Source organism: Ixodes scapularis, unplaced genomic scaffold (genome assembly GCF_016920785.2).
Source record: "Ixodes scapularis isolate PalLabHiFi unplaced genomic scaffold, ASM1692078v2 PGA_scaffold44__24_contigs__length_19508400, whole genome shotgun sequence".
In the NCBI taxonomy this organism is placed as follows: Eukaryota; Metazoa; Arthropoda; class Arachnida; order Ixodida; family Ixodidae; genus Ixodes; species Ixodes scapularis.
Genome location: NW_024609873.1, coordinates 18,336,264 through 18,355,243, shown reverse-complemented (window position 1 = coordinate 18,355,243; position 18,980 = coordinate 18,336,264). Strand labels below are relative to the sequence as shown.

General features: G+C 48.8%; 1 protein-coding gene and 1 non-coding gene across 2 annotated transcripts in view; one reads left to right on the top strand and one right to left on the bottom strand.

Annotated features, from left to right (window-relative positions):
* The window catches only part of LOC8038026 (adenylate cyclase type 5), a 330,452-nt gene that overhangs the window by 68,897 nt on the left and 242,575 nt on the right, over window positions 1-18,980 (top strand). The gene's annotated exons all lie outside the window — the stretch shown is intronic.
* On the bottom strand, window positions 9,623-9,694 carry Trnat-cgu. Its single transcript has one exon. It is a non-coding gene; the product is annotated as a tRNA-Thr (tRNA).

Here is an 18,980-nt window from a genome sequence, read left to right as displayed (position 1 = left end):
TAGTAACTGCAGAAGATAGTGCAACAAAAACAATAAATGAGAACAATGAAGATGCCTCAGCAGCGGCATTCTTGATTCCTAAGCTGAGCTTTCACCGAGAACGGACCCGTTAACAGATAAGCAGACGACGAAGGAAGACACACGTTCGTGTGCTTTCGAACATATTTTTATTAAACGAGGGCGTCCGCCAGTTTCTAAATTTCAAGTAAAAGGGCATAATCATTCACATATTTTGGTAAAATCACTTTTTATCACGATTATCTCGCTCGGCACCAGCCTTTCGTGGGCATTTCCCGCGTTTTTGCGTTCAGTGCGCCACCTGGGAGCGGCGTTGCGAATTAGATAGCAGACGGCGAACGTGCGGGTATAGGCCATAGGAAATGCACGTCTGCCATTTTTGTCATCATTCTAATGATTTGCTACTCCCGAGTTGACGTCTGAAAAAAATAGGCAAAAAGCTTTGGAATAAACAACGCTCGTGTGCCCAGTTTCAGGTATGTACGTTTGAAATTCGATTTTTGCTAGGCGTGCCCAAATGTCAAATTTTTTACGGCCGCACCCTGTACATGCAGTCTTGTACACGTTACTAAAAAAAAGTAATCGATTACAATTACTATTACTCTTGGCTAAAAAGTATTCGATTGGATTACTTGATTACTCGACGGCAAAAGTAATTGGACATTACTTAAAGAAGTAATCGTTACTTTTACGATTACTTTATTGTGTTAAGATTTACATCTTTAGCGCTCATAACAATGAACTACTTCCAACCTATATTTCACATTTGCACAAGTGTTGAAGAAAAACTGGCTCCCTCTTCGTGGTCGTTGCTCCTTCACAATGCGGACACAGGGCGTTCGCCAGTGTGTGTGTGTGTGTGTGGGGAGGGGGGGGGGGGGGGAGCGGAGGGGGTTCTAGATCTTGTTAAGCTTGAGCAAGGGTTGTCGCTCAAAGAAGTTTGCGTCGCTCATTTTATTATTCATATGTGGATGAGCTCGCATGTTATACAAAAGAGCAGCTGTCACGATCTTTCTCGAACGTGGACGAAGGGGCCGAAGCACCCGCCGAGGAGAGACGACACGCAGCCTGGTTGTGAGGGTGGACGATGTCTGACCGGAGCACGTGTGCTCACGGTGTTTATTGGTGAGGTGAACAATGTTGCCCGCCGAGCCAGGCGGCCGCAGACGGGCGGACTGGAGGGGGGCGCTACCAACTTGTCACACTCCTCCCCCCCAGTTTGTTTGTTCTAAAACAAAATACATGAAAAAAAAACACACGGCCGACACCAACTCGGCGTCTGCTCATGCAAAGTCCCGGCCTGTCGACGATGAAGGTCACCCCGGCGAGTAGCGGTCAGGTGGCCTCCGCTGTCGTGCACTCCGCCTGGGCCCTGGAGTCGACGGGCCAGGTGTGGCAACGCCGGGCGCTGCCTGAACCGGTCGCGCTCCACCCGGTGGAGCTGCAGGGACCGGATTTGGGAGTGGCACTGGTGCCACGGGAGTGGCGATGCTTGTCGCCTCCGGTGTGGGTGGCGCTCCGCTGGCCGCTACTGGTGCTGTTGGGCCCCCTGCGGGCTGGTCCTCTGAAGCGACGGCCGAGGGTGGAAGCCAGGTCCCGAGGCGAGGCCTGACATGGTCGGCGTGCCGGTGCCAGGTGGTCCCGTCGGGCATGCGGACGAGCAGCGACGAGGCACTCGCTGGCGAAACCACACGCCCGGCAGACCAGGGTGGGCCAGGACGGAAGTTCCTGGCGTACACCGACGCTCCCGGCTCCGGCAAAGGCCCGGGACGGCACCCTCGGTCAGCAGCCAGCTTCTGCTTCAGCTGCTTCAGGAGCGCCGTGGACCGGAGGTCTGGATGCAAGACGTCCAGGGGGGTCTTGACCATCTGGCCCAGCAGAAGCTCGCAGGGGGCACGGCCAGTGACCTCATGGGGTGTGGTCCGGTACTGAAACAGTACCCGGGCCACCTGCGTTCGGAAATCCCCGGGCTGGCTCTTTTTGAGCTTGTCCTTGATGGTCTGGACCACTCGCTCGGCTGCACCATTGGAAGCAGGATGGTACGGCGGAACCAGCATCCGGCGGATCCCATTTCTCTGCAGCCAGTCCAGGTACTCGGCGCTAGCGAAAGCGGGACCATTGTCGGACACAATAATGTCCGGCAATCCCTGCGCCGCGAAGACCTGTCGCAGCGCCGCAATGGTCGCGCTTGCCGAGGGACTGGTGACTGGCAGTGCCTCCACCCACTTCGAGAAGGCATCCACTACCACCAGGAAGTAGTGGCCCTTGAAGGGTCCCGCATAGTCCACGTGCAAGCGGGACCACGGCCTCTATGGGAACGGCCAGGGGGTGATCTCCACGTGGCGCGAGGCTCGCTGGTTTTCCCTGGCAACCTTGCACCTGGTGCACGATGTCCTGGTCCAAGCCAGGCCACCAAACGTGCGACCGTGCCACCATTTTGGTCTTTTCAATGCCAGGATGCCCTGCGTGCATCAGCTGCAGCACCTTGGCCCGCAGACTTTGTGGAATCACCACCCTGGAACCCCACAGGAGGAAGCCTTGCTCCAAGCTCAGCTCGGCGGTCTTGTGGCTGTACGCCTGGTGACGCAGCTCCTCTCCTCGGGCAACCGCCTTGACCACCTGAGACAGGACCGGGTCCCGGCTGGTCGCCTGCGCCACCGCAGTCCTGGTCAGCACCCCCGGGTAGGCCCGCTCCAGCAGGAAAACGTCAGCTGGCTCTGGAACGGCAGCAGGCACCTCCGGCAGGGGCAGGCGGCTCAGGGCGTCAGCAGGTCCCAAGTCCTTCCCAGGGCGGTAGACCAGCTTGTACCTGTAGGCTGCCAGCGTCAAGGCCCAGCGTACCACACGAGACGATGCTTGCACTGGGACCGCCTTGTCAGGTCCCAGCAGCCCCAGCAGCGGCTTGTGGTCCGTGACTGCCTCGAACTGCCGGCCCCACAGGTACTGATGGAAGCGCTGGACCCCGAAGAGGAGGGCCAAGCCTTCCTTGTCGAGCTGGCTGTAGCGTTGCTCCGCCTCATGTAGTCGACGAGAAGCAAACGCCACAGGGCGTTCCTGACCATCCTGACCCCGGTGCGACAGGACGGCTCCTACCCCGTACGGCGACGCATCCACGGTGAGGACTACAGGCTTGGCCGGATCGAAGTGCGCCAGCACTGGAGCCTTAACAACGAGCTCCTTGCTGCGCTGGAAGGCCAAGTCCTGCTCCTTCTTCCAGGCCCACTGCTGCCCGTCACGAAGCAGGCGATGCAGCGGCCCCAGATGCGTCGACAGGTTGGGCAGGAACCTCCTGTAGAAGTTGATGAGGCCGAGGTAGCTCTGAAGCTCCTTCTTGCTCTTGGGCTTCGGCGCCTTGAGCACGGCCTCAATCTTGCGAGGTGCCGGGGCCAGGCCAGCCTGGGAGATGATGTGTCCCAGGTACTCCACGCTGGGGGTCAGGAACACGCACTTGTCCAGCCTCAGCTTGAGACCGGCGTCCTGTAGTCGTGTCAGGACTTTGCGCAGGTTCTGCAGGTGGTCCCCGTCGTCGTTACCGGTAACCAGGATGTCGTCCAAGTACACCGCCACGTGCCTCATGCCCCTGAAGAGGTTGTCCATCTCTCTCTGGAAGATGGCTGGGGCTGAGGCCACGCCGAACGGTAGGCGCGTGTACTGGAAAAGTCCCATGGTAGTCGAAATGGTGACATACTTCCGGGCGGCATCCTGGAGCACCAGCTGCTGGTAGGCATCTCGAAGGTCGATCTTGGAGAACTTCTGTCCCCCGGACAGAGCTGACCAGAGATCTTCTACCCTAGGCAGCGGGTACTTCTCGACGGTAGCGACGGGGTTGATGGTGACCTTGAAGTCCCCGCAGATCCTGACGCGGCCGTCTCGCTTGAGGACTGGAACAATCGGTGCAGCCCACTCGGAAGACTTGACGGGCACCAGGATTCCCTCTCGCTGCAGCCGTTGCAGCTCCTGGTTGACCCCGTCCTTCAGGGCGAACGGCAGCGGACGCGGCTTGAAGAAGCGAGGCCGGGCTCCCTCGGGTACGTGGATGCCGACCGTCGTGCCGGCGAAGGTGCCCACCCCTGGCTGGAACAGGGACTGGAAGTCGGTCAGGAGGCTCGGGACGTCCTTCACCACGTGCAGCGCAGCTTCTTGGTACTCCGGCAGCCGAACACCCAGCGAGTGAATCCAGTTCCGGCCCAGCAGCGTCGGCGACGACCCCTTGGTTAGGTAAAGGGGAAGGATTGCCTCCCTGTCGCCAAGGCGAACGCTGACTTGGGCCCGACCCTGGACCTGGGACAGCTGCCCGGAGTAGCTGCGCGGCATGACGTCAGACGCCTCGATGGACACGCCGGGGAAGGTCCGCTTGAACAGCTTCCCGTGCATGACCGACACGCTGGCCCCCGTGTCCAGCTCCATGGTGATGGGGTGGCCGGAGATTTTGACGGACGCCAAGTATGGTGGCACGGACGATGGAGGCTTACTCGTCTGCCACACGTCGAAAATCTGCGGGTCCTCGGCCACGACGTGGACCCTGGCTGAAGGCGAACCCGGACCTGGTGCCGCTCGTCCCCGCCGCGTTCTCTTGCGACGACCACCCTGGCCGCGGGCTTGGCTGGAACCCGGGCTTGAACCAGGCTGCTGCTGCTGCTGCTGCTGCTGGCCGCCGCTCGTCCTCCCCCCTCGGCAGACACGTGCGAGGTGCCCAGTTCTCCCGCACGTGAAACATTGTGCGTGGACGAACTGGCACTGTGAGGGGGAGTGAGCAGCACCGCAGCGGCTGCAGGCACCGCTCCTTGCCGCCATCTTGTGCACCGCCGCTTCCGTCGACGGTGAGCCGGCCGCACGCGCTATCTCGCTGGCGTCCTTCGCTGCTGCTTCCATTGCCAGCGCTGCCTTCACTGCGTCGTCCAGCGAGGGGTCGGGGAGCTCCAGGAGTCTCGTCTGCATGGCGGAGTTGTTGATGCCGCAGACGAACCGGTCCCGGAGTAGCGAGTCCAACTGGTCGCCGAAGGCGCAGGTGCTCGCTAACCCTCGTAGCGCAGCGACGAACTGCCCGAGGGTCTCCCCGTCCTGGCGGCTCCGGTTATTGAAGCGGAACCGCTCCATAAGCGTGGACGGCGCCGGGCTGAAGTGCGAGCGCAGCGTGGCGAGCAGCTCACCCAGCGTTTTAACGTGCGGCGTGGCCGCCTTGAGGAGGTCGAGCAGGAGGCTGAAGACTCGGGTCCCGCAGCTGGCCAGGAAGATGTCCCGTTGTTTCCCCTCGGGCGTGTCGTTCGCCCGGAAGTACACGTGGACTTGTTCTTCGTAGACTGGCCAGGCGGACCCATCTCCGTCGAACGGCTCGAGCCTCCCGTACAGCGGCATGGCGACAGGAGCGGAGGGCGGTGTTCCGACTCTCTCGGCGGCGTGGGCCGAACCGTGCACGTTGGTGGCCTCCAGTGCCACGGTTCCTCGTCGCCAGTGTCACGATCTTTCTCGAACGTGGACGAAGGGGCCGAAGCACCCGCCGAGGAGAGACGACACGCAGCCTGGTTGTGAGGGTGGACGACGTCTGACCGGAGCACGTGCGCTCACGGTGTTTATTGGTGAGGTGAACAATGTTGCCCGCCGAGCCAGGCGGCCGCAGACGGGCGGACTGGAGGGGGGCGCTACCAACTTGTCACAACTTGTCAGGAAGACACACGTTCGTGTGCTTTCGAACATATTTTTATTAAACGAGGGCGTCCGCCAGTTTCTAAATTTCAAGTAAAAGGGCATAATCATTCACATATTTTGGTAAAATCACTTTTTATCACGATTATCTCGCTCGGCACCAGCCTTTCGTGGGCATTTCCCGCGTTTTTGCGTTCAGTGCGCCACCTGGGAGCGGCGTTGCGAATTAGATAGCAGACGGCGAACGTGCGGGTATAGGCCATAGGAAATGCACGTCTGCCATTTTTGTCATCAACCGCACCGCTCCGACTTCAATGCATACCAACGTACGCGGCGTGGTTTCGGTTTTGTTTTCTCTGGGGTTCTCGCTGCCTACCTTCGGTACCGGCCGCGCGGCGGCGCGCCAGTCGCGTCGCACGGAGTGTATAGGCCATAGGAAATGCACGTCTGCCATTTTTGTCATCATTCTAATGATTTGCTACTCCCGAGTTGACGTCTGAAAAAAATAGGCAAAAAGCTTTGGAATAAACAACGCTCGTGTGCCCAGTTTCAGGTATGTACGTTTGAAATTCGATTTTTGCTAGGCGTGCCAAATGTCAAATTTTTTACGGCCGCACCCTGTACATGCAGTCTTGTACACGTTTCTAAAAAAAAAGTAATCGATTACAATTACTATTACTCTTGGCTAAAAAGTATTCGATTAGATTACTTGATTACTCGACGGCAAAAGTAATTGGACATTACTTAAAGAAGTAATCGTTACTTTTACGATTACTTTATTGTGTTAAGATTTACATCTTTAGCGCTCGTAACAATGAACTACTTGCAACCTATATTTCACATTTGCACAAGTGTTGAAGAAAAACTGGCTCCCTCTTCGTGGTCGTTGCTCCTTCACAATGCGGACACAGGGCGTTCGGCAGTGTGTGTGTGTGTGTGTGGGGAGGGGGGGGGGGGGAGCGGAGGGGGTTCTAGATCTTGTTAAGCTTGAGCAAGGGTTGTCGCTCAAAGAAGTTTGCGTCGCTCATTTTATTATTCATATGTGGATGAGCTCGCATGTTATACAAAAGAGCAGCAGCTCCAGGATTTGAAACGGATCATGTGCAGTATCCATTAGCGGAAGAGATCGCCCCGACCACTTCTCAACTCGAAACATTGCTTGTTACAAAGGCCACGTAGGGGAAATGGGGAAATATTTCAACTGCCTTTGTTATACTTTGCATCCGCTTTAGGCATTCTTCAGTTCTGGTTCTCCTACGGGGTGCGATAGGTACCCTCAGCAGGATTTTTTTTTTTTATTTCTGTGTGTGTGTGCGTGAGGGGGCTAGTTTGAACGAAGGACTCACAAAGCTACATTCTGCTTCCTCAAACTTCGCCCTGAATGGCCTTTGTCACGCACTGTGGCTTCCCCATGGGGCTGCCCACTCACAGTCCCAGCTCGAAAACAAAACAAAGAACGGACATTCCACAGAAACTGTACATAGAAAGAGATTGACTTCGTTTCTTACAGCTCCGAAAAAATCTTTCTTTTTTGCGTTCGAAAAGAAAAAAAAGAAGAAGCAAATTTAATAAATGTCATTTCAGAAAAAAAAAAAGGCGTGTGCCGGGGGGGGGGGGGGGGGGGGGTCCCGTGGACAAATTGTAACGGTTACAAGTAATTTTATTACTTCAAAAAGTAATCAGATTACTCTTGTGATTACTGCCTAATAAAAGTAATCAATTGATTACAAAATTACTCCAAAATGTAATCGATTACAAGTAATTTGATTACTTGTAATGCCTACGGTACAAGCCTGCATACATGCAACTGTTTTGTCAAGGCCGCTGCGAGATTTTCTAGGCTTGAAAACTGGGTCCGGACATTTCGTCGAACACCGTTTCATCGAACTCCGTTTCATCGAAGCCGTTTCATCGAACACCGTTTCATCGAACGCCGTTTCATCGAACGCCGTTTCATCCAAGCCGTTTCATCGAACGCCTTTTCATCGAACGCTGTCACAGCCTGCAATATTTTTGCAATTTATTTTGATTTTTATACACAACGTCATCTAATTCTCCCTTTTTTTAAATCACAGTATACAGTGACGAGATAAGTTCCATCGTGAAAGTTCCATCGATAAGTTCCATAAGTTCCATCGAGAAGAAAGCCTCCATGAAACAATGACCCCTCCCCATGTCACATGAAACAATTAAATATGAGACAAAAAAAAAAAAAACCAGAAAGCACGATGTGCTTTCTGGGAAGCGGGTAGTGTTTTATTGTTTGACAGCGTGTACCTGTAACCTTGGGTTATGTGAGGATCCGAAAGGGCCTTCTTGGGTGACAGAGTACACTCAGGGCTTTACTATTGTCTGGTGCGGGTTGGCCTTCCTAAGAAAGCGTCCTGAAGATGATTCATAGGCAAAAGGGTCGGTAATAAAGTTGGCAGTGAAGGGGAGGTGGTTCTAGAAACCATGTTGGCTGACAGTTTGTGCAGCTTTTGACTCTGTAGAGTTTGAAAACTAAAAAAAAAAAAAAAAGCAGAAACGTTCAATCTGAGCATAAAGCTGATAATCAGAGTATCGTTATATTTTATTTCGTGTGCTCTCCTGGCAGAGTATCGTTTTATTATAAGCGTGCTGCCCTGGCAGTTAAATGCTCTTTGTGAATAAACCTTCAACTAAGCGTAAGTGTGCAAATGAGCTGGTCTGAATGGCCCATTACCGAAACCCCCGGACAGCCGGTAAAAAAGGACGACACAGACATTCAAAAGTGTTTTAAGTGTCGGTCCTTTACCTCCAGTGTCATGTTTTCTGACAGGTACATGAGTAAAACTTTTCAGTAAGTCGCATACCCATTTCTTCTATACCAATGGTTTTTATTTCTAGTAATTTTGCTCCACCCTAAAGACAGTTTCACAAGTGACTACCTTAGTCTTAACAAATGTAAGGTAAAACATCTATAAAGCACTGTTATGCCTCAAAACTCGATACAGAGAAATTCGATCAAACGGCCCTTAGCGATTCGATGAAACGGCGTTCGATGAAATGGCGTTCGATGAAATGTCCATTCATTCGATGAAACGGCGTTCGATGAAACGGCGTTCGATGAAATGTCCGCTACCCCTTGAAAACTTAAACAAGGCATGTAGTTGGTCTAGCTGGTGGTGCAGACTTGTTTGGTGAGAACAGCGCCCTCTCTGTGTATTTCCTCGTCCTGGTCCTACGTCTTTCTAGCGCTGTTCCCACCAAACAAATTTAAAAACTTCAGGGAGGCCCGCGGAAAATATAACGAGGTCGTTCGCTGGAAATGCATTCTTGAGCTGATTACCTGTTTTGGAAATCATCCGATCAGCGAACTCTATCCGGCAAATCTCTTGAGTTTATACATCCGATTATACAGTGTTGCCGGGTAATTTCGGTGGCACGCCGCACCCACAGGTTTTAGATCAAGAAGCACGACAGACATTCGGCACACCAAGCACCAAAGGGAAAGTTAACGAATCCATGGCATCAACGACTCCCTGACACCGTATAATATTAGGGATTTTAGTAGTTTGTACGCTGCGGAAAGCCGAGTTAGCGAGCGTGTGGTCAATCCTGACGGCACGAACTCCCACTAGCAAAGCGAAGCCCTGCCGTACGGTATACTTAAAATCTGTGTTGCCTCGCTGCCCGCGGACCGTAGGTTGCCGACCCCTGATTAAGTGGATCCTAATAAACAAACGCGTAAAACTGTGCCACCAACGAAATAACCAAGCAACGAAAGCACACGAAACGACCTTATCTCGGAGCTTCTCGGCGTTATTGCAAAACGCGGCGGGGATTTCGCTGGGTTCGCAATCGAGAAATAAATATGTTCGTAAATTATTTCCCAATTCATGCAACTAAATTTTCAAGCGGCTTACCCCATTCAAATATGTAAAAAAAAAAAAATATGTTCCGAACAAAAAAACAAAAAAAAAAAAAAACGCTCTGTGATTGCCGCCAGTGAGGTTTGAACTCACGACCCCTGGTTTACGAGACCAGTGCTCTACCACTGAGCTATGGCGGCGCCGGTTGCCCTGCTCATTGCATGTTCCCTTAACCCGTCATTCCATACAGAGTGGCAATGCTCTTCCTTTGCTTGCTTTACTTTAAAACATAAAAGACTTTAAAACGGAACCCTCCGCAAGATATAGTGGGGAATTTCACGACGTCAGGTTGTCAGGAGACACCCCGACTTGACACCCTGTTGTCGCGTTACGTTGCCACGTCGCGTAACGTCATGATAGTGGGCAACACCACGACCTGAACCTGCGATGGCAATTTCTTCGCTTAATTTAGCGGGGAAGTTGATGTCAAATGACGCCATAAGAGGTCAGGTCAAGGGGCATGGCCACGTCATGTGACGTGACATAAATTTGCCCGCTACACTAGCGGGGAAATTGAAGACGCGTGACCTGACCTGATGGTCACGTGACACCGTGTCATCGCATTTTCAGGTCCTGGAGTTGCCTGATACCATGATGTCATGTGACGCCAGGTCACGTGACATGAATGTCCCCGCTGAATGTACCCTGTAAATCAAGGAAAACAAGTTTTTGTTCGCTCCCCGGCACGACAGTTACTCTCTTCTGATCAGATTTCAACAAGCGAAATGCTGCATACTGGGCCTTCTAAAACCTTAAAAATAAACGTCGCTGGTAATCTTTTTTTTTAATATAATTTGTGTTTTACATATTTCAACACCGAAATCACAGCACTGGCATTATTTCCGTGGAAGTTCAAAATAATAACGAGATATAGAGATAAATAGCCCTCGAGGACCCACTCTGCTCTCTAAAATCATGGTCAAAAGAAATACGAACAACGCTGCCTACGACGCCGCATAGCGGTGACTGCGGACACTCTATAACTTAAGATGCCAGCTAGTGTTTTTACTGCATTGGAATCGATTTTATCTCTATACGTAGCCACTTACGGCGCTGCTTTTTTTTATGTTTCTTTTACAGTTTATAAAAAATCCTGGCATCGTGCCGGAAGAGCTGCGTAATTAGGGAATTGTAGTAGACCGTTCCCGCAGCCCGCTAAGCGCCCGGATAGCGCTCCGTAATCCGCCACAAGACCTTGAACTATGCAGACAAGGCTGGCGGCGCGCATGCGCAGCTGCGGCGTTTTTTTCGGGGATAGCGTAGTGGAGGAGAAAAGCGGTCTACTACAACTCCCTATTATGGACAAATTCCGTTATTTCAATGGAATTCATCGTAATTCAGTTAAGAAGGGGAGCCGTTCTGTAAGAAACTGCTTGGCTTGTGCGTTATCGGTACAATTAGTGCGATCCGATAAAGGCATTCCTTGTTTATCGAGACAGGAAGCCCCTGAGATTAGAGCCCAACAGCCGACTACGGGGTCAGTGAGATAAAGTCAATCCGGTTTTTTGACCCGCATTACTAAACTACGCATCGCAGAAAGCTCAAACTCCGTGTAAACGTGACGCTAGCAATGGTGATGCAATGCGAAAGTTTGAGAGCATGATTTTGGAGGTGAGCGCTTTGGTATAGTGTAAAAGCTTAAGAAATAATTAAATATTTAAAGCATAAACATATGTGTCCGTCTTCTGTCCTTATATGTTTATTTCTTTCTTACGTTTCGGGCAACATAACATTACCTGGACCAAGAAATAAAACAGAGAGCTTAAGTTTCTTGGAGCCGAGGCTTAATATGCGTCAAACCAAGAAATTGCATTTTTAGTGCCAATAGGTTTTATTTCAGTGTGTATCGTGTGTGTGTCGTACCTGCAGTCTCGCAGTTTTTGAGTCATGTTAAAAAACCTTGTCAGCATGAACGAAAGTTTTTTTTTTTTTAATCGTGCTGATAATTATTTTTTACTGAAATAAATGTTATAGGCGCCTTCAATATCACTTCTGGGTGTGACAAGAACTCGTCGAACCATTCATCAAACTATTATTTAATATTTTATGCCAACCAATAGCACTTCACTCCCATTAGCTGGCGTAGGTGACCGTGTGAGCATAATGACAACCAGATGGCACTTTTGTCAAAGGTTCCGGTACGAGTCTCTACGTTGACGATTTTAAACTGGTTTACCCAGTTTGAAAGGTATGACCAAAGTTGAAGTAGGTAAGATTTTTGATTATTTATTGGCACAGGTAATCAATATATTTTACCCCTTACCCATATCTGTCGAGGGTTTCCCCTTTGGGGGTCCGTAGAATGACGGGTTTATTGACCTGAGTGCCAACACGTTTGCCCCCAATAAAGTCCGCAGTATCGGTGCTACCTCATCTGGCAGGATCACGAAAAGGAGAAGAGCCTCAAAAAGAGCTCTGTGGAGCAAGCCCTCCCCCCTCCCCCCTCCCCTCCCCCCCCCCCCTCCCCAGCTTATTTAGCCCGCGGAAAATGGACGCGCCCGGCGTTGACGGCAGTAGGTTCGCTTTCCGGCGGGGCAAACGCGTCTAATAACCCTGTTAGACGGGCATCTATAACTACAGTTAAGCTAACTGCAGTTACTCTAAACCGGAGTTTTGCGCAGTTACACTGCTGACCAAATTAAGGTTAGCACGAAACCATGGTTAGCGCAAACTGAGCTCCGCGATCTCAGTTCTGGCTCTCTAACTGATATAAAGATGGCCTAGACCGCAGCATTGCCGGCTATCGAAGCACTGAGTCTTTCGGAATGCCAGGAGAAACGCCTAGAAAGAACCGTAGAGACAAATGTCGCAGAAAGAAACATATCTCGAAGACAGATAGGCTGCAAAAGCAATCACGTCATGTGGCGGGACGGGACAAAGCCCGCACTCTTCGGGCGCTGCCATTGATTCTGGTCGATGGCAATTCGGCTTCCCTCATGTCGCCCATGTTTGGATTTATTTGAGGGGTCTTGATAATCGTTTGTTACGCACCACAAATAAAGTTTTGAGTCTAATTACTCGTTTAAACAGTTAAAATAGATATAGAAAGCGTGTCCTTGAGCTGAACATGGGACATTGCAGTTGGTTTCCTTTTGGCTCCAACCTTTCAACTGCAAGCAAAATGGCCGTGTGACACCATCTCAATTGAGTTTGCTCAAACCAAGGTTAGCGGCCGATAACTGCCGTTTGCCTAACCGCAGTTAAAACGGCCCGTGTAAGTAGGTTATAAGTCTGAATGGTCGCGAGGGAGAGTCGTCCCCACAGGAGCATGAGTAGCGCGCCCCGACACGGCGGCACCCATGGACTGCCTGAGCCAGGCTTAGATAGGGATGCAGGGAACACATGGTTCCCAGACTGTCTCAAACAAAAGGGGCAACCAAAAACTCTGGAAAAAGAAAAAAAAAAAAGGTTGCTTGCCGCCAGTGAGGTTTGAACTCGCGACCCCTGGTTTACGAGGCCACTGAACTATAGCGGCGACGTCTACTCCGCTCAAGGACTGTTGAGTTTTTTTTTTCTTTATTGGCGCAAGGACTGTTGAGTTTTTTTTTCTTTATTGGCTCAAGGACTGTTGAGTTTTTCTTTTTCTTTATTGGCTCAAGGACTGTTGAGTTACGTAACACAGGGGCAAAATGAAATTACGTCTCCTTTATTCCTCTTTTTCTTTTAATCATATTTTCCTTGGTTTTTTTTTTTTTAACTAAGCATTGACATGATTTTTGTGACGACGATAGGGTATGATTAAGAAAGCAGGCAATAAGGTCCGCTTGAGCGCCGGCATTTCTGTCTGCACCGAAACAAAAACCCTTGAACGCCTAGCACTTCACATTTCTTGGCAATGGCGCATTCTCCAGGCAACTGCGTCGAGTCACTAATTATTTTATTGGTCTTCTGACCAGATAAAATGCCATTCATTTCGTATAAAAAGAAGCAACCGAACACTACAGTGGGCTTTGGAAAAAAAAGCGGGGGGGGGGGGGGGAGGGGGAGGCGACGCAATAATGGCTGTTTATTAGGTCGACCTCGGAATATTTAACGTGCGCCGGAGCATCGGTAAAAAGGTTTACGGCTAGGAGTATTTCTGCTTCCTCGTTCTTCTTTTTTTATTTACTTGAAAACTTAGCGTAAATACTTCATGACCTAGGATACGTTGTAGTAGGGTTTCCTGTTTTCGGTACATACTAATAAACCTAGGAAATCAACCCACGGGCCGTTTGTAACAAAATCAGAGAAAAAAAAGAAAAAAGAATAAAGTTCAAGTTTTAGTTCAAGTTTTATTCTCCTCAAAGACGTTCTTTCGAACGTATTACATTGGGGGGGGGGGGGGGGGGGGGGGGGATAGAAAAATACAAACAAATGCAAGATGCAATGGCAATCAAAGAACTAAGGTTAAAAATTAACAACAAGCAAAAACAAAGAACCAACTATACAGGATTCGGAACAAAGTTTACACAAACCGGGCACAGCAGAACTGGGAACACAGTGCGCAATTCATAGTAAGCACAAGCAGACGTGGCGCTGAAAACATATCATGGTACCAAAGCCGAAGATTTTTCGCGTAATATTATTTCGTTCTGCTCAGTGACTATGTCGTTTGGGAGAGAATTCCAATTTTTAATGGACAGAGCAAGAGGAGAGTTTTGTATCTATTAGTGCGACCGAATATAGGTGCAATTTTTAAGGAATGATCATGACGCAAAGAAATGTATGAGGCAGGCGTGCAGTGAGTGAGCATGAATGATGGCATGTTGTAATAAAACTTACGAAAAAGAGTAAGGCGAGCGACTGTCCGACGTGATTCAAGAGAAGTTAAATTAGAGAGAACCTTTAGTTGGGAGACACTGGTTTTCGTACTGTAGACTCGAATTGAACCTGTTTTTATATATGAAAAAGAAAAGTTTTATGTGGAGAAACTTTTTGTGCGAGTATTCAGGTCACGCGAGATTGGGAAATACCGCGACCGTGTCCTATTTTCTTCAACATAATCACCGATGAACTACGATTCTTCTTTTTTTCGGTGCAATTAGTTAATACCAAAAGACTCCGTATCTGTGCGTAAAAAACTATTACGGAACCGTAGTTATAAACGAGGACTTGACGCTTTCCTGTGTAACAAAAAACGTCAAGAAAAAAATTTTTGCTTACATATTGTTTTAGTTTTGACACTCTTATTTTTATGTCATTTGCCTGTACTGATATTTTGCCCCCATTTATTAAAACATCTCCATTCAGAGAGGTAGTATCTATAAAGAACTTGAAAGATATTACGCCGGCAACATTTAGCGGGCTTTGACGCCTTTTTGTTTCACGTTCCTTACTCTTCATAGTATATCGTTACTAGAAAGCAGGGTACCGAACCGAACCTAGACCGAAAATCAAAAGTAACGCTTTTTCTTCTTTTTTTCTTTCTTTGATATTTGGAATAATACTCAAACCTTATATTTCTTATCTGTATTATTTTTTTGTGTGTGGAGGGGAAGGGGGAGAGGGAGAGAGAAAAGGGGAGCAGCAAAATTGCATAATAATTTTTTGCGCTTTTTGGTTTAAGAAGTGAAATAGAACATAACAAAAACACCACGACACCAGTCTCAGGGTGTTTTCACTATGTTTAACTACTACCAGCTCGTGTGCACCCTAACCTTCAGTTCAAGTATAATAGCTTGTGAAAAGTAGGCCGTGAAGATCAGTGTAACGTATTTTTGTTAACTCATCCGAATGACCGAAGGGACAAAAATTACTTGAGAGCTTTTACGCACGCTCTAGGTTATGGAAGCCTAGCTCCGTTCGTGACAGAAAAACTAATGCGCCCACACACAATTACGTACATTACAACATTAATTGTCACCTCTACTCAAGATAAACATGAATACTTCGTCCGGAATTCAAGGCTAACATTGACTATATAAACCACGAGAAAACAAAGTAGTTTTCAACACGCCAGCAGTAACAAAAATGTTTCGAATGCATTCAACCCACAAACTTCTAGGCACGCAGCTCTTCCGCGCTTTTTGTTTTCTCGTCCCATGCGAGGCTCCAGCCAATTGCCTGCGCAACTCGAATAGCCGCAGTTTAGAGCAGAATGACCGGCGTGATTGGATAGATTCGGGTAGTTTGGGGGCATGACCCGTGAGACGACCCTTTTCGCCACATATTAGCACTTCGTATTCTTCCGCAACTTTAGAATCGCGGACCACTGCTGTGATAACATTCCTTGCTTCGCGATTCGTTCTTTGTTACCCCTTACCAGATGATACGTCAATCACGCCCGGCGCTTCTTAAGATGTCGGTGTACAATACACGCTTGACATGACACACCTCCTGGATATGCTAATGCTATACAAGGAGTGCGGCTTCTAAGAGACGCCAGGGTGGTTTGGTTGGTCGTTTACATGTACAATTTTAAAAAATCACGGAAGTGACGTATTGGCATCTGATTGGTTCAGGCAATTGCCTCAACGAATCAGACGTTCACACGTCACTTCCGTGACCTCTTTAAATGTACATGTAAATCCCCAATGTGTTCTGAAGTTTTGGGAGGAGAAAACGCAACGCCACCCGGAATGTCACGGTGCAGTTACTCCCAGACCGTTTTGCAACTCCGGTCAGCGTGAACGAAGCGTTCGCCGCTCTAATATGTTGTTTTATTGGCGGAGAGATTTTGTATTTCGTCGGATATGCAAGCTAAACAAGGTGCTGATCTTTACGTCGGTTGTCACGTCGTGATTCCTGCGTCCTGGAAAACGTAACCCGCAGAGCCCAAAGTTGGCTCGTTGATTTCCGCTCCACAGAATTTATTAATCTTTCTCCACTTCGCTTGTTTAGTGTTGAACATTTCGATGAAATTTGGCGTGGTTCCGTTTCAAACTTGTCTCAACCACTATTTTTCTGCTCGAAATGCTGAACCGGACATGAACCATTTGCCCTGACCCCTCGCGGAAAACTTTGGGTTCGACAGGTTGCCAGAAAGCAACGAAGTACTTTTTAGTAGATTTCGTTTTTTACTCAGTTATATATTCTACCAGGCAGTAAGTATAGTTTAATACTTGCGTGTGTGTGTGTGTGTGTGACTGTGTGTGTGTGTGTGTGTGTGTGTGTGTGTGTGTGTGTTTGGTTCAAACCTGGCTTGGCAGCCTTTGGCACTCCCGCGTGGCGGCGAAGCACGCAGAGTGCGATGTAAATGAAGGGCTGTTTCAGGAACACTACTGTTTCGGAAACATCAAACAAATACAGCGTGTATATTCGGAATACAACCCTGAACCTGAGTGCGCAAACGAACTAAAATCATTCGAAAAATATTAAAAAAAACCGTCCCAATAAGACGCTGAACTCTGATCTTCACACGCTCAATATGGCATTTGTCGTCAGTTCGCGATGCATGTGCGTGTGTGTTTCATCGACGTTATCAATATATTAGCCATGTTTTAATTCAAATGCTTCCCGATTATTTAATTGATTGAGTGGATTCATTCCCATACCCCTGACGTCAAAAACAACAATGCGACAATCATGTGCAAACAGCCCCAAGAGCAAATTTAGGATGTGATCGCCACCACCATGGGACTGTAGTCCCTAAACAATCAACCTTTATTGTGAAGGCATTTTGGCCCTATTGGTGCATGGAATCGGCGTTGCCAGTTGTCACCGGCTCTTACACGGATTTTTAAAGGGGAGATCGGTAGAATCTAACTTATGCTCATTTTTAAATTTCTCAGCGCCAATTGTGTCGAGTAGGGGACAGGTGAATGCGATTTATTTCGACATGTCGAAACCTTTCGACCGTCTTAGTCATGATTTACTTCTACAAAAACTTGCTCTGCATGGTTTCAGCCTACACCTGTGCGCATGGTTTTCTAGTAATATTAAAGGTCGTCGAAACTCTGTTCGTGTTGAAGAATGCTACTCCGACGAGTTCGTTTCTAAATACGGGGTGCCCCAGGGGTCTATCCTGGGACCGCTTTTGTTTATTTGGTTTATAAATTATATTGTTTCCTGTGTTGGTGACGCAAACATTCTTCTCTTTGCCGATGATGTTAAACTATTTTTAATTTAAGTGTGAGGTCAGTATTGGATTGCACTCGTCTTCAAGCTGACATCGGACACGTTTCAAATTGGTGTTTCAAAAACCACTTGTGGTTTAATCCCGAGAAAACTAAACATATTGTACCATCTAGAAAGCGTGTATTCATTTCTTTTTCTTACAACCTTGAAGGCGCCTTGATACCCCGGGTTTCGTTTGTAAGAGATCTTGGTGTCCGTATTGACAGTTAAATTTTTTTCAGAGAACATGTGTCTATAACTGTTAATGCTGCGTTAAGAGTGTTAGGCATTATTTCTCGGTTATGTCGGCGGTTCTCATCACCCTCTTGTTGCATTTGTTTAAAGGCCGACGACCAGACTCAAGATTCTGCAAGGCAGAAGACCCTCCTCTCCACGCCTTCGGGCGAGGGAAGCGAAGGATGGAAAGAAGGGACCAAGAGGGGCGGGCGTGGGTGGAAAGGGTAGGAGGGAGAGGAGGAAGCGGGCGAAAAGTGGAAAGCGCGAACTGGTCGTCGCTCTTTAAGTCACTAGTTAGATCACGGTTAGATTTTGGCTCGGTAATCTGGAATTCATTATCTCTTGGTCAGGCAACAGAAATCGAAAATGTACAAAAGCGGCTGATAAGAATTGTATATGACCGCTATATTGGAAGGAGGTCTTTTTATCATTATAAAACGCTACTTCACCGGTTTGCATTATATAAACTGGCCGCGAGGAGGCAGTACAGAGATTTTGTTTTTCTTCATAAAGTTGTTCATGATCACGTCAGATCAATGGATTTACCACGATCCATTGACTTCCATGTTCCATCAAGAGGCAGCCGGAATGTATTAACGTTTTCTCCATCTTGCTTGTCCCCTGTATCCCCTTTGTCACGGATTCAATTGGCCTCCAATAAGGAACATCACCCGGATATTTTCATGTGTCTTCGAGAATTTACCTTGCTTGTTCGTGAATGGATGTCTTTCGCCTAGGATGAGATTCTTTTTGCGGTATTTGTATTGAGTATATTAGTTTTTGCGGTATTTGTATTTTAGTATATTGAGCACCTCAGTGAAGACTGAAAAGTTGTTTCTGAGCTCAGAAGATAAGGAAATATTATTTATATTATTATTATTATTATTTCCGATCGTGCCTGGCGGAAGAAGCAAAAAAAATGTTTTCTGTCGTCCCGCTCGCTAGCTTAGTGAACAACAGATCAAATCGCCCCCGCGATGATCTAACTCTGAATTTACCGACCGGAGAATTGAGTTTCAGAACTAGAACGGTCGCAGACGATATCTGTGGGGCTCCAAGCGCAAAAATGGCGGCGCTCACGAGCCGCGGGCATGTGAACAAAGGTCACGTGACGCGCACGGACGAATACCGTCCTGGCGTCGTCGAACTATGTAG